General features: G+C 39.5%; 1 protein-coding gene across 1 annotated transcript in view; it reads left to right on the top strand.

Annotated features, from left to right (window-relative positions):
* SUCLG2 (succinate-CoA ligase GDP-forming subunit beta) overlaps positions 1–15544 on the top strand; it is a 256631-nt gene that overhangs the window by 104243 nt on the left and 136844 nt on the right. The window lies entirely within an intron of this gene.

Here is a 15544-nt window from a genome sequence, read left to right as displayed (position 1 = left end):
CTGGAATCTGAAGAGACCACTGGCCTCTCGCTCCTCCCTTCTCAGTTTCTTCTGTCCCCCTTGCCCACCTATGTTGGCTGTAGAAGGGATTCCTCCCAAAATATGAACTAATGAGAGTTAGTCAAGTTTTCAGCAAAGCAGTTAAGGTATTCTCTAGAGTAAACCTACGTTGTGATATTATTTGCTCCCACATAAAAACTTGATAGGTTTAGACTTGAGAATTGTGGAAGGCAAATAAAATTAAGGATTTTTATTTTCTGTCACACTGCTTATCTTGAACAGCATCTTGATATGTTTTGTTTTACTTTTTTTTTTTTTTTTTTGAGACAGAGTCTCAATCTGTTGTCTGGGCTAGAGTGCTGTGGCATCAGCCTAGCTCACAGCAACCTCAAACTCCTGGGTTCAAGCAATCCCCCTGCCTCAGCCTCCCGAGTAGCTGGGACTACAGGCATGCGCCACCATGCCCGGCTACTTTTTTCTATATATTTTTAGTTGTCCAGCTAATTTCTTTCTATTTTTAGTAGAGACGAGGGTCTCACTCTTGCTCAGGCTGATCTCGAACTCCTGAGCTCAAACGATCCTCCCGCCTTGGCCTCCCAGAGTGCTGGGATTACAGGCGTGAGCCACCACACCTGGCCTGTTTTACTTTTTAACCCTCCAGGTGATGAATCTGCCAAATTTGGACCCTTGGGAATTGACAAGATTATACCCTGTGATAAGTGGGAAAGGATCACACATCTGGTTAACACTGGCCTGAGCTGCCAGGGGGAGCGACCCTTCCCCCAGCCCTCCCCAGCCTAGAGCAGCTACATCTATTCCTTGAAAACTGTCACCTGCTTTTAGTGGGACCACTTATTTTTCTTCTTGGCTTGCACAGATTACCCCAGTGTTTCAGCCATTGCTTTTTGGAAATGGGTCAGTAGGAAAGTTCTCTTACAAGAAATCATCTGTTTCTGAAGGAAACAAACTACTCTTTTCAACTCAACTCACTGATAGGAAATAGAAGCCCCAGCACTTTTTCATAGCTGCCCTAAGACATCGCACCAGGGTAGTGACAGTGAGGAATCAAATGTGCTAAAAGCCAGGTGGGGCCACAGTCCGTAGCCAAGCAAGAAGCCGGAATATCCACAAATGTGGAGAGTGGGGCATCTTCTTTCTAGAGAGCTACAGATGCTGTGGAAGTTTCAATTTTCTCTGTGGCATTTAAACCGTATGATTTTTTTTTAAGTGTCAAAGAATAGAAAATTAGTTTTAATTGTTACTTATGAGGCACCATATGGCTACTCTATAATTTTGGCTTCCCATGGAGCTGCATGTGCATATGGAAAATGAAATTAATTGGAAATCACACCCTGAAATCTATTATTAAGTTAATATAGCTAACAGCTTGTGGGGTGTCCTCACACTCAGCATGATGTAATTGCACATAATAATAAGTAACTATAAACTCAAATAGCAGACAAGCCAGAATAAACAAAGGTCAAAGGGACAGGCTTTGGAAAGCAAGAGCATTAATAATGGATGTCGCAGCAAACGTTTCAGTTCCTTACAGTCCACAAACCCAGGGTAGAGGAAAGCAGTTTAATCATATTCAGATGAATTAATCAGCAGTCTTGTGAATTTCACAGCCAAGGGACTGATTTTTATTTTGCAAACTAGTGTTGTGCAAGCCAAGGTCACTCTTGGTAGAATTAGTGACAGCTATTTGTCAGAGGTGCTCAAACTTAGCTGTGCATCAAAATCCATTGTAGAACTCTTAAAAACACTGAACTCTGCATCTAATTCCTAGGATTTTGACACATTAGTTCTGGATTTCTCAATTATTAAGATGCACTACAAGTGATTCTGATATTGCTCAGCCATGGACCATGGAAACCATGGATGTAAGTGATATATCACATGTGACTCTATGTATTTGGATGATAAAGTCCACAGTTAGTGTGTGTTCAGTTTCCCTAATCTGGTTCCTAACCTTATAATACGATAAAATAAGTTAAAGTATAACACAAAGTCTTTATTTATATTTGGTAAGCCCAGGTATAGTGAACAAATAATTTGATGTCATCTGTGCTTTTTAGGAAGTTTGTTAGTTTATGGGTCTGTCTCCTTAAACTTAGTGAGGGCATTGGCCATCTTGGTGGTCAGTGCATGGTAGGAATTCAATAAGTGTTTATGGAATATAAATTTAAATGTGAAAAGGGACAAAATTAACTCCTAGATATTCTCTTCATTAGAAACATCAGGATACAATCTCTATCATAAATTGATGTGCTATAAATGGTTATACAATTTGTGATACTAGTATTTCTTAAAGTTTGCAACATATTATTAGGCCATTGAGGACCAAACTGCATGGCTTTGATCCTAGGAACGAGACTTTTCACAGCCTTTATTTCTCTTCCAGTAGGGACGAAGCCTGCATATGTAAGTTATGCCTGTGAGAACCATGTCTAGAATTCTAGTTAGCGTTCTCATTGACCAGACTTTTGGGATAAACACCAGTCCAGGGAGGTCATGGTGCTAGTAGTGGATGATTTTTGCACATGGTAAAAAGGTGTCCCAAGGCTGTGTCTCTGAAACCTGCTCTCATTTTTATTTTCTCCTTTACAGTTTATGCTATTTCATGCTCTCCACATTGTCTGGGTATTGCATTTGTTTTCCAATATTCTTGAGTGTGTTACTTAACTTCCATTCTTCTATTTCTGCTCAATTTCTGCCTCAGGGCAGAACTGGGTTGAGAAGCTCTTCACTGCTACACAGATACTGTGATGTTGAAAATATCTTGTTATGTAGCCTCAAAACATGTTGCCCTTGGCTCTGACTGGTTTGTATATAAGGCAGGGATCTCATTGATGGACCAGCGGGAAGAAGATAATGGTATTATAGCAAACAACTGAAGCAGAGACAATGGGAAAAAGGATTGTGTCCATAGAGCTGAACAAAGCCAAGAAAGATATGCAGACATAGGGGGATGATCTATGGCCCGACCAGCAGGGACTACAAGCTGTCTCTCAATATCAGGGCTCTCCTTTTTTCTGACTTTTTTTTTTTTTAATTTGATAGTCTATTTTGAAATAATTTCAAACTTAGGGAAAAGTACATAAGTACAATACAAAAAACTCCCATATCATTTTCATCCTGATTCCCCAACTGTTAACATTTGAGAGCAAGCTACAAACATGTATGCCTCATCACTCCTAAACATTATGGTGTGTGTTCCCCCCACAATAAGGATGCTCTCTTATATCATCAGCATTCACCCCTTCAAATCAGGGTGCAATCTTGATGCACCACTACCCTCTGGTCCACAAAGCCCACTAAAATGTCATCAGCTGTCCCGGCAGTGTTCATCGTTTCTAAACCAGGATCCAAGTCAGGAACACATTACATTTAATTATCATGGTTATTGAGTCTCCTCTACTCTGGGACATTTCCTTGGTCATTCCTTGTCTTTCTAGTGCTTGTCAGTTTTTTTTTTGTTTGTTTTAAAGTCCAGGTATTTCTTTTGTAGACTCTCTCTCAACCTGGATCCATCCAGTGTTTCTGTATGACCACATTCAGTTCCCACACACTTGGTGAAAATGACGTAGAAATACCGGTCAACTGTTTATAGATGGTCCCATCAGAAGTTACCTATCCCACCACTGGTAAAGATGGTGTATGCCAGATTTCTGCACCTTAGATTTGACATTTTCTCTTTGTAATTGATTAGAATTTTATGGGGAGATGTTCTGAGATTCCTCATCTAACCTTGACCCACAGCCTTTGCCTTCATGGGCAACGCCTGCCTGAATCTGTTACCTCAGTGATGGTTGTCAGCTGGTGATTCTCACTTTCACCGTTGATTAGTTGGTGTTCTACTAAAAGGAAGAACTTTTCCTTCTATGTTTTTTATTTATATCAGCAAGGACCTATGAATTCTTGTTTTAGTCAGTGGATTGCCTTCCATTCCTAAGTCTTTTTGACATGGCTTCATTATTTCTTTGAGCACTTCCTTATTTTCTGGCACAAGATATCCCAGTTCAGCTTGCACTTTTCTTGTCCCAGCCTTGGTATTAGCCATTTCTCTAAGAAGCTCTGGTTGTTTTTGGTAGACGTGGTATTTCAAAACTAAGATCTGGGCACTTGTCCTCATTATTGTTGAGTTGTCATTGCTTTGAGGCTGTATCAGGAGACAGTTAGGGTATATGTATACATACAAACACACACACATATATGTATCTATAAGTAGACACACACATACAAATATATGCAAATATAAAATATATACATTTATTCTACTCTCTATATACATTTATATACACATGCGTACATCTATAACCATTTCTTTGTCTATATATGTTACCATAATATTGTGTTTATATTAATATCTCCATTTCCATTCCTAAATGTCAGGGTTCCCTCTAGCCTCCTACCTTTCCATGTTTGGAAATACTTTCTCCAACAGCAAGAAACTTGGTTCTTACCCTCTATGTATACTTATTTCTTGAATTTATCATAACCAGTCAATGTGACCCATCTCAACTGTGCTGTGTCTTCTGCCCACAAGATGCTCTCCAACATCTTCAGTTTTGGGGTGGCGCCAGATACACCCCTGATGTGTCTCCATGAGGCAGCTCCCCACATCCTTAGTGCCTGTGAACTTGAGCTCCAGCAGGCGTCTGCCAGGGTCTTCACCATGACACTTTCCCTTCTTGCCCTCAGCGCTCCTTGTCCTTAGGTACCGTTTCACTGAGTGTGTGGCTGTCTAGAATAAAGATTATATTTCCCAACTCCCCCTGTAGCTAGTTATGGGCTTGCGGTTTAATTATGGCCAGTGGTAGCCAGTTTGACCATGAAGTGGAAGCCGTATGTTGAGCGACTGTGATGATTGTGGAATTGTGACACCAGCCCTGAATAACTCACCTTGGGACTTTATGTGAGAGAAAAATAAGCTTCTCTCTTATTTAAAGTTTCCAAATTATTATTTTAAATGTTTGGTTCCTTAAAAACTGAACCCCATTCTAACCAACGCTGCCCCTGCTAGACAAGAAGGAAATGAAAACAATTCTGAATTCAGTCAGGCAGTAAAGAAATTCATAAAGGAGGCTAGCACCAAATTTATTGAGATTACAGTGAAGGTACTGAATTTAATCTCCCTAAATCAAGTGACAAAATTTATTGAAGTTTAAAAGAATTACCGTGGAGAGTAAATGACCCTATGGCATGGCATTAAGCTTCTCAAGCAATAGGAAAGCAATTGAAATTCCTAAAAAAAAAAAAAAAGAAATTAAAATTAAAAAACCAACAAAACAACATGCATCTAGTAAATGAAGGTAATAGCTGTAGTCTTACAGACGGTGGCTGACTTCTGTCTGCTAAAATTAGATGGAATTTGGCAGAACTCGGTTGGTAGTATATCTTGAGTGAACCCAGGGATGTAGTCTTCAAGATCACTCCGTGTGGAGGTTCCCATTTGTCTTGGCAACCGTTGGAAATAGTACCAGTCTGTATCAGGAGCACACAAAAAATCACTCCTCTCCTGGCTGAGAGGGCTACCCCAGCTCCTTACAGTTTTGACCTTGTGTATGACATGGGATTTCAAAGTATTTCTTGAAGTTTAAAAGAATTACTGTGTAGAGTAAATGACCCTATGGCATAGCTATATCACTTTTAACCCCAGGAAGGTTTAGAGTTTAGGTAAATAGATGATGAAATTTCTGAAACTCATGGTAATGAATCCTTATCAATTATTAATGATCTGCATACATTTTTTAGTTGATGTGTTTTGTACTGTTTAAGAGAATTTGGAATTTTAATGTAACTAACAAAGTGGACATCGATTCTACTTTCTATGTATAGTTGAGTAATTGATATTACTCTTGTAATTTTTATGTTGAAAGATAAAGTTTTTGTCAAAGATTATAAACAGCATTGCAATGCTTTTAAAGTTCATTGAATCTTTTATTTTAATTTGTTAGGGAATTACTGGTGCAATTTAGCACTTAGAAGATTTTGCTTGCCAGGGCAGACAATTTAAGTGTTTCAGAAAAGAAAATGGGTTTAGTGAATTTATAAATGCAGTTTAAAATGTTTAAGAAAAATTAAATTTGTAAAAAGTGATACTGATTGCTGAGGGAAGTTTAGTATGTCCAACTTGAGTTGTGTGAACTTTAATCAAAAGCCCCCTTGAAAGTGAATTCAGATTTTAAACTTACAAGTAGAATGATAAGATTTGCAAGTTGAATTTAAAAGGCTTATAAAAAAATGGATTTTTAAACATTTGTCCCTTTACTAAAGCAAATATTTAATTTAAAACCACAAGTGGGCTCTTCTTTGCAGAAAAGCCACCAGAGATTTCCAAACACATAAACACAGGGAACAGTTCCCTGCTGCAGTGGCCATAATGGAAAATATGTGGTGGATATGTTTGTTGTCCTGGCAGGGCCTGGGTGCCAGGCTGGATGCCAAAACTAATTTCTAGCGTCATTGCTTGGGCTAACATGGCAAGGTTACGGATTGTCAGCCTTCAGTACATGAGCCGCTGTCCTGGGCAGCAAGATAGCGTTCCCATCTGCCTCTGGGCTGGGATGGGAAGTGTCATAGGAAAAGCCTGGGCTGGTGGCCATAGCCCTCAACAAGTCATTTACTATGTTTTGAACTGTTGTGTTTCAGCAATAAACTGGGGGCAGTAGTTTCTAAATTATGTGATTATTGGAAGGATTAGAAATAACAGACATAAAGTACTCAGTATATTGCTTGTCACCTAGCAGGGGCTCAGATAACAATGACCTTTGTTAGAAGATCATGAGGCTGATGAATTATTATTAGCTTAGAAACTGTTTGGGGCCCCAGCAGAGGGTTTTTAGTCACAAAACCCATAGTAGTTCACATACATCAGTCACCTGTTATGTTGCTAGACATTGTACAAAGCCTTTACATAGATTGCATCTCTGAATTTTCCCAATAACCTGTGGGATGTTTATTATTATTCTCTTCATTTTACAGAGTAAATAGCTGTGGTTCAGAGAGGTTAAATGACTTTTTCAGTTTTATACAACTAAGTAGAAAGGGTTGAACTAGAATGTGACCCACAAAATCTAATGCTAGACTGTTGGAGTCCAGTCCACATTCTGGTGTTGCTGTGTTATAGACATCCATGTCTGCAGAAAGGGTAGGCTGGCCAGCATTGCCTTCGTTTTACAGAATTGCTCCCTGAGTTTTGTACCCTGTCGATTCAGACTAGTGTCTTTTTTACATACATAATAAAAGTACTGGGCAAATGCACTAATGGAGTGGGCTTTGTGTTATTACAAGTTGATTGGGTATATCAAATCACAAAAATGTTTGGTTACATAGACAATAAAAGGAATTATTTTCAAGGCTGTGAGCTTGTGAGCTACCTAGTGACCTTTTATACAGCTCAAAACAGGAGGTTTTCGTTGTTGCTATTATTGGGTCATCGTGTTTTTTCCATTTTAGTTGGCAGCCAGGTACCCCAGAAGCCATTACTGGTCAGATTTGAAACTGGGTGGCTTGCCTTCTCCCTGACCACTGTCAGCTCACATCCCACCAAACCTGAATAGGTGACAGTAATGGGCAGTTGTGCTCAGGTGATGTGGGCATCATTTCAACTCTGGCTGGATCCTGTGCTCTGGAGTTTACAGCCATGTGAATTTGGGCAAGTGACTTTATTTCTCTGAATTTCAGTGTCCTGACCTCTAGGAATAATCTCTCCCACAGGGGACTGATGTGAAGATAAATGAGGTGAGGTTTGTAAAGTCCTTTGATTAGTTCTCGATGTGTCGTCAGTGCTGAATATGTTGTGTCTTCAAGACATAGAACCACAACCCCAACCACCATAGCAACAGCAATAGCAACAGTAGTAGTGACACTACAGGACAGATAGCCACGCATGCTAACTCACCAAGCTTTAGTGTCTAGCTTGCTTCCCAGCTCATTTTCCTTCCCACACAGGCTGCATGGGGCTGGAGGGGCCCAGTATCAGTGTTGGGGGAGGGATGTCCTGTGCTGGTACAAGCCCCTGCCTGCTAATGAGGCCCAAAGTTGAGCAGCTCCAGATGGAGTCAAGTGATGTATTCTCTGCCAGAAAACGTGGGAGATTTCCAAGGCCATTGCTAAGTGACAGCCATGGATATCAAAACAGAGACTAGCAGAAAACAAGGAAAGACACCAGCCTTAGAACTAAACAAACCATCTAAACATAAATAAAACCTTGATGTGCATTTGTGGCAGGAGAATCCTACCTGGGATCCAGAGATACTCATTTTACATGTAAAAGCATCAGTCCACCTGTGAGGTGGCAGGGCAGTGCTAAATGTCCAAAGAAATTGGGCTGCTCTTGAAGGCATCTAACTCTTTTAAACTTGATGTGAACCTTGTATGTTCTCGTCAACCATGAGCACATTTTATCATTTCTGAATAATTGGAAAAAATACAAGACATAGGTGTCTTAACTCTTGCAAAAGTCAGTAATAGATTATTTATTACAAAATTCTATTGCTCAATGGACAGCATACTTGTCATTATCATCATTTACCCTTTACTTGATATTTATGACAGAAGTGCAAGCCAGTATAAGTAAGTATAAACCAAGCATGGTGTTGAGTACTTTTCATGCACTTTCTCTTCTCATTAACTACTCAATAGCAACTCTGAAAGGTAAGCATTATTTTCATCAGCTTCTATTTGTAGATGAGAAAATTGAGGCTCTGTTTCTTTGGCTAAAGTCACTCCACTGGCTAGTAAGGAACAAAGCCTGAGTTCTCATCCAAGGCTGTCTGACCCATGATTTTATCCACTGCACTGTAAGCACCTCTAGTACATTTTCTTTAGGAGGGACTTAAGAGGGTTGGCAAATGTGTATACACAGAGAGGAGATGTTTTAACAGTTCCACATGTACATTTTAGAATGTTGGTGTTGGGGGCACCTCAAGAGGGCGTGTCACCCCTTTATGTTGCACATAGGGACCTGGGGACTTGGCCTGAGTCTCACAGGGATGAATCTGCGTGGCGGCCACATGGTCCAGATCAGCTAATTCTGGCAAGCGCAGGTGTATCTGCACATACGTGGATGTTCCCAGGCCCAGGGAACTCTACGTCTGGCTTTGAACCAGGGACTTAGCTGCTGAATGGAGAAGTGGCAGCCTTTTATCCCTGTTCCTCCATTTGGAGTCACACCTCCCTTGAAATAAAAGAGGGTGTTAAGCCCAATATAGCTGAATGGTATCCTCTATGCACATCTCAGGCAACTGATTTAATCTAATGTGTAATAAGCTCATTTAAAAAATAATTGTCATTTCCCACCTATTTATAGTCATAATACATGTTCCTTGTGGCAAATTTGCAAAAAGAAGAAAAAAATTATCCATAACAACCCTCTTCCATCACTAATTAGAGTTGATACTTTAGGATATTTCATGCCTGATTTGTCCTCAGTATACATATGATATGTGTGTAGGTATTTATTAATGTATTTAATGGTATATATTTTGGACTATAGCAAGCTTTTCCCATCTCTTAGCAATATACTATTAGTACTGTTCTTACCAGGTCAAAGAAACACCTTTCATTTAAATCTGAAAACAGTTTTTCTCTGATTATAGTCATTGTAAAGAATGTGGCTTATAGCAAAACGATAAAGAAGGAGGTAAAAATCACTCAAACTCCGAATCCCTATAGATAACCACTGTTGATGTGAGCTTTATATCATTTCAGACTATTTTGAGGCATTTCTATCTGTATTTTCTAAAGTTTGCAAAAAAAAGTAATGTCCTCTAGTTTGTAACACAGATATGTTTTGGCTTTTTATCTTCTAAATACTTTCTGGTGGTTTCCTTTCAAAAACCCTGCAGGCTTATCAAAAGTCTGGAGTCCCATGATGTTAAGCTTCAGGCAGGTGACAGTGACATTGACAGCATAGAAAAGCTTTTGGTTAAAGATAGTCATTTTCATCACTCCATCACTTAAGCATCAGACTTAAGCTCCAAGCATCATCTGGGCTTTTCTGGAGGTTGCAAGTATTTCTAGGAAAATTCAGTCCCTTGTTCAAAATGGAATAGCCACAGAAAAATACTTGGGCAGGTGTGGTGTAAGGGAGCACTTGGGTGTAGCTATTATTGGCAGTTTCCACTGAGTTTATAAAACATCACTGTTGTACAAATTTATGTTTAAAATAATTAGTTGTTTCCATTTTCAAAGTGTTGCATATGTTCATGGTTTTAAAAAAAATCTCTTTTGAACTGAGTATTTTGCTTGTCCTTTACTTTGACTGATTTAGGAATGTTTCAGGTAGGATTCTGATTTGGAGGTGGTGGTGTGGGAAACTGATTCCTTTTTTGCATAGCTTTGAATAGTTGCATACCTGTTGGGTGCCTATGTATAGGCCAGGTGTTGGACATTGAGCTTTGTCCTTAGGTGTATGAATTTAATGTTTTGTTATGTTTAGTTTTGGCAAAAATTCGGGAAGAAACTGACGATCCCTACTGTCAAAATATTTTACATATTTTGTCCTAAGGATACTCTTGTAATATGTTCTCAGAAACAATAATGTATTTCTTGATTGGGACTTGAGTCATAACAGGTATATGCATTTGTCACAACTTACTGAATGGTACAGATCAACATCAGATTTGTGTATTTTGCTATATTTAAATGTTACCTCTCCCCAAAAAGGAACTGTAAACAAATACTAAACTGTAGTTACTGAGTTGCATACTGCAGAATATAAGGGTAACTGTACTGATGTACGCAACTTACTTTGAAATGCATGAAAAAGTAAGATGGGCTGTGATGGATGGGGAGATATATGATAAAACAAATGTAGCAAAATGTTAACAGTTGCAGAATCTAGGTTGTGAGTTATGTGGATGTTTACTATACTAGTCGTTCAGCTTTTCTATGTGGTAGGAAATTTTGATAATCAAAAGTTGAGGGGAAAAACTAGTAATGAGGCTCTATGCCAAGGGGGTTAAAGCACAGCTTCTAGAATGATCTCTCTGGTTTTAAAAATCCCAAGTCTGCTTCTTACTTTGGAAAACTCACCTTACTTCACTTGGGTTATTTTAAAATAGAGGTAATGAATTACAAATCTTATTTCCTAGTAAGCTCCTAATAAACACTGTGATTATGATTTCATAATCATAATAAATGACCATGTGCTGAGGGCCCCCAATGTGCCTGGTACTCTCATTTGGTCATTTGTAAGGAGATTGAGGCAATCCCATTCCACATCCTGCTGAGTGTGCCCTTCCAGTAGAAAATTCCACAGGAGAGGAGGTGTGAGGGGCGAGATTAGCAGAACTCTGGCTTCATTAAGTTTGACAGGGCCCCTCCCTGGCTTTGTGGATCCCCTTTGTGTGGCATCTCCTTTGAACTCGAAGGGCCTTCAGAGGAGAGGTGGCATCTGCTTTGTTAGACTTGGTAGCATTCCCAAGTCAATGTTAATTTAGTTGATTTGTAAAAATTGCTTCCTTTGCATAAGGCTGGGACATCTCCTTTCTGGAGTTATTCTGTGTTTAGCACTTTGGACAGGTGTCCTGGGAAATTCATCTAGGGTAGCGAGATCAGCCCCCTCCCCACAGTCGAATTATGTTTATGCATCATGACAGACGGTTCCACCTCATGCTGGGAGACAAAGAGAAAGGGTCAGGAACGTGGAAGAGTCTGTGGCTAGGTTAAGGGCACTAGCACTGGGGGACAAAGGAGAATATTTCAGGTAATTCTATGAATGTGCTATTTACTACGGGATGTCCAGGCTCCTGGCAGCCACGGTGGAAAACAGAGTGTTGAGTCTTAGTTCGTTTCGGCTGCTATAATAAAATACCAGAGACTGGGTAGCTAATAAACAACAGAAATTTATTTCTCATAGTTTTGGAGGCTGGGAAGTGCAAGATCAAGGCAGATTCAGGGTACGGTGAGGGCTCCCTCCCTGATTCATAGATGGTGCCTTCCAGCAGTGTCCTCATGTAGTGGAACCGGTGAGAGGTCTTTCTCTGGCCTCTTTTATAAGGCACTAATCCCATGCATGAGGGCTGCCCCCATGACCTAAGCACCTCCCAAAGGCCCCACCTACTAATACCATCACCTTGGCGATTAGGATTTCTGTGCATGGCTTTTGAGGGGGACACAAACATTCAGTCCATAACAGAGTGTGGTGGTATAGAATAAATATTAACCACATTAGCGAGCTGTCTGTGGATAGGAGTAGACGTATATGCTAGCTTTCCAGCTGTGATCATGAAATACGAGTCTAGACTGTAAATTTCTGGTAATGATTGGAATTACAATGGATATCCTCACATTGGACTGCCTGGCTCATCAAGTATGAAACAGGACTTGATTTCTCTGCCATACTAATACCATTGGAGAACTACTTACAAGCTGCCAGGATTTTCTCTTCGTTTTACCAGATATGGATGGTAGCTCTTGAGTATTTTCCTGTGCTGTCTTGGGTGCTAAAATTCCACACTAAACAAAAAAAATAAATAAATAAAATAAAGTTTAGTATTCTTTTACTTTAAGAAGTAAAATGTATACCAGCTCGTTAATTCCCTCATCTCCCATTTGTAACACTTGGCCTAGCTTCCCCCAGTATGAATTCTAGCTCAAGCCAGGCACTAAAAAATAAGATACACAAAGTCCCAGAAGAACCTTGAATGCTCAGATATAATCGGAAAAGTTGTTTTGAAGACAATTCAAGAAAGTAGGTTTTGTGGCTTCTGAGGTTAGGTACAGCAAGTTGATAATGAGTGCTCCAATTCACAGGGATTTAAGGGTATAAGTCCTTATTTGGGAGTGGTTCTGAGGGAGAGTATGACGGACGGTGGAATTTGAAGTCAATGCTGATGTCTGTGGCTGTTAAAACTGAAATTAGTTATCTCAGATATATTAGTAGTTGAATGTGCAAATTAAGTAACTTGGAAGTATTATAGGGAAGGGAGTTGAAAAAGTAGGAAGGAAGAAGGGGAGGAAACCAAAGAAAGTAGCATAAATAGAAAAGGGAATAGTAACTATTTCCTAGGCTTTCACACCCCTTCTAAGCCAAATACAAACTCTTCCCTGTTCACTGATACTGCAGTTTCTTCCTCCAGGGTATAACCTAAAGTCCTCTCTGTGTTTAACATTCAAGCAATAGACTTAGATTTCAGACACAATGAATGGATCAGGACAGGCAATAAAAGAGGAAGACATTGCAATTTAAAACTCAGTGCAATTTGAAAGCAACATAACAAATTATGCTAGACCTCAGAAAATGTGTGTATCATGGGAAAGTGGTTCCGAGATCTTTCATCTCTCTCGGGGTGGGTCATTCCTGGCTTTTACTTAACTCTAGCATGTCATCAACCACTTTACAAACTTTAGAATTGAAAATAAAAACCTCCTGGGTTCCTTTTTATGGCAGCATCACCAAGCTGTTGTTATATCACCGGCATTTGGCATTATAGCAGATTTAAAGTCTGGGATATGTGTTTATTTGCAGGATGGGAGGGTGGATATATACTTTATTACTGCTGCTCTAAGCCATGGTTAGTGTGAATCTCACTGACCCACTGTGGCATTTTCATCGGAGCCCTCTTGGAGAGTCAGCTTACCTGACGGGGAGCTATTTTAAAGACACCGTGATGAAATTATTGGAGATCTTAAAAGCATTTAGCGTAAAATGTCTAAAATATTTCAAATATCAAAGATGATCAATGCATTTATTTATATGCTATTCTTGAATATAGGGAAATAAACTTTAATATGTGGAGGTTTTCTGAAGATATGAGGTAACAAATTTGAGTCATTTGTAGTGCTGGATCAGGGTGTGCTTCACTGGCTTATTTGAAGTGGTGCTATAGTGAATTCTAATTTAAATAGGTAACTACTATTTAAGAAGCCAAACAAATATAAATAGAAAAGGATAGTAGCCCTTCTTAGTTGTTATCCATCCCTGTCTTTGCTCCCCAGCCCTGTCTGCTTGGAAAACTCTTCTTTATGACATGCGTCAAATACTCTTCTTCTCTTTATGGCTCTTCTGTCTGCTCTCCTACCCAGCTTGACTTGACACCACTTCCCACTCCTGCCTTACTTTGTTCTTAACATTTATTACAGATTAATATTTTTTGGTAATTATTTGTATATATTTCCTCCGGTACATTTTAAGTTTCTGCAAGGCAATGACCATAACTTAAAAAAAAAAAAAAAAATCTTTGAATTCCCACAGAGTTAGGGGCCCAACAGATGTTTTAAAAGGGCAGGACATTTTAGGAGGTCAGGTTACAGGACAGTGGGCCATGTGTCCTGAAGATGTCTTCTAGAGGCCTCCTCAAATATAGATATCCCCTGCCCCATATAGTAAAATGGTAAAGGCTGATAACAGAAAGAAATATTTAAGTATTCAAGAACAATTAATATGGATAACTGCCCAAATTTATCTCACAGTTTTAAAATTCTTTTTTAAATGTATTTTTTGACAACCCGTGATAATTCAAAGATATTAAATCAGTACTGAAAAGATATGCTACGCCCATAATGCCAGTCCCTACACTCTCAAGATAACCCCGATTAATTGTTTGGTTATTATTCATTTAGATTTCGTTATGACTGTGTAACTATTTAAAATGTCAATATTTTATTTTTTAAAATAGTAGTCATTAAGGTCCACTTAAAGTTTACTTTGTCCATGGACATTTTCCCACGTTTGTTCTTAAAGATATATTTAATCATTGTTAATGACTATATAGCATTTTAGTATATTATTTTACTATGTGGATATACAAAATTTATTTTTCCAATAATCCCCAGATATTGATGGATGCATAGATTGTTTCCAGTGTTTCACCATTTTAATTACATTGCAGTGAAAAGTCTTTTATTTCTGTAGTCGATTTTCATAGAAGCGAGATTGTTCTATCAAAAGGTTTTCTGCAAACATTGAGCAGATGGATCTCCTAATTGTCTCAGAACATTCCAGGTACTTTTTAACTGTCATGAATTTTTCAGCAGCATGGAACAGGTGCCCAGCCCTATTCTTTGATTTGCACTGAGCTCAGACGTCTGTGAGAGAGAGTCTGAAATCAGTCTGCATTGGGAAATTATGCATTGGGAATTATGACTGGGAAATTATGATTTCCCAATGGCCTATCTGGAGAACGAGTCCTTGTAAAGAGCAGGACTGGTTAGAGAGGTGAAGTGTTTCTGAGAGATGATCTCTCTGAGTGAGAACGTGGAAACAGCTGGGCAGCAGGGGCTGGAGCTCTGTGGGCACCAAGGTCTCAGGTGTAGTGTGAGGCGGTGCCCGATTAAGCCGGAGTATTCTGTGGAGAACATGTGTCCTCTGGACATACAGTCCATGCTATAAAGGAGAAAGCTGGGTCACTAGGGGCTCAGCCACTCTGCTTTAAGATCCCCTCTGAAAGGACCCACTCACGAGAAGCTGAAGAATCTCTTCCGTAATGGACAGGGAGAAGCGTAAGGAAACTGACATTAGTGTGGTCAAGAACCCAGGGGCAGCGAATGATGGCAGTCAAGGACAGCAGAGCGAAGATTCCACACAGTAATT

Source organism: Eulemur rufifrons, chromosome 7 (genome assembly GCF_041146395.1).
Source record: "Eulemur rufifrons isolate Redbay chromosome 7, OSU_ERuf_1, whole genome shotgun sequence".
NCBI classification, from domain to species: Eukaryota; Metazoa; Chordata; class Mammalia; order Primates; family Lemuridae; genus Eulemur; species Eulemur rufifrons.
This window is presented reverse-complemented; position numbering and strand designations above follow the sequence as displayed.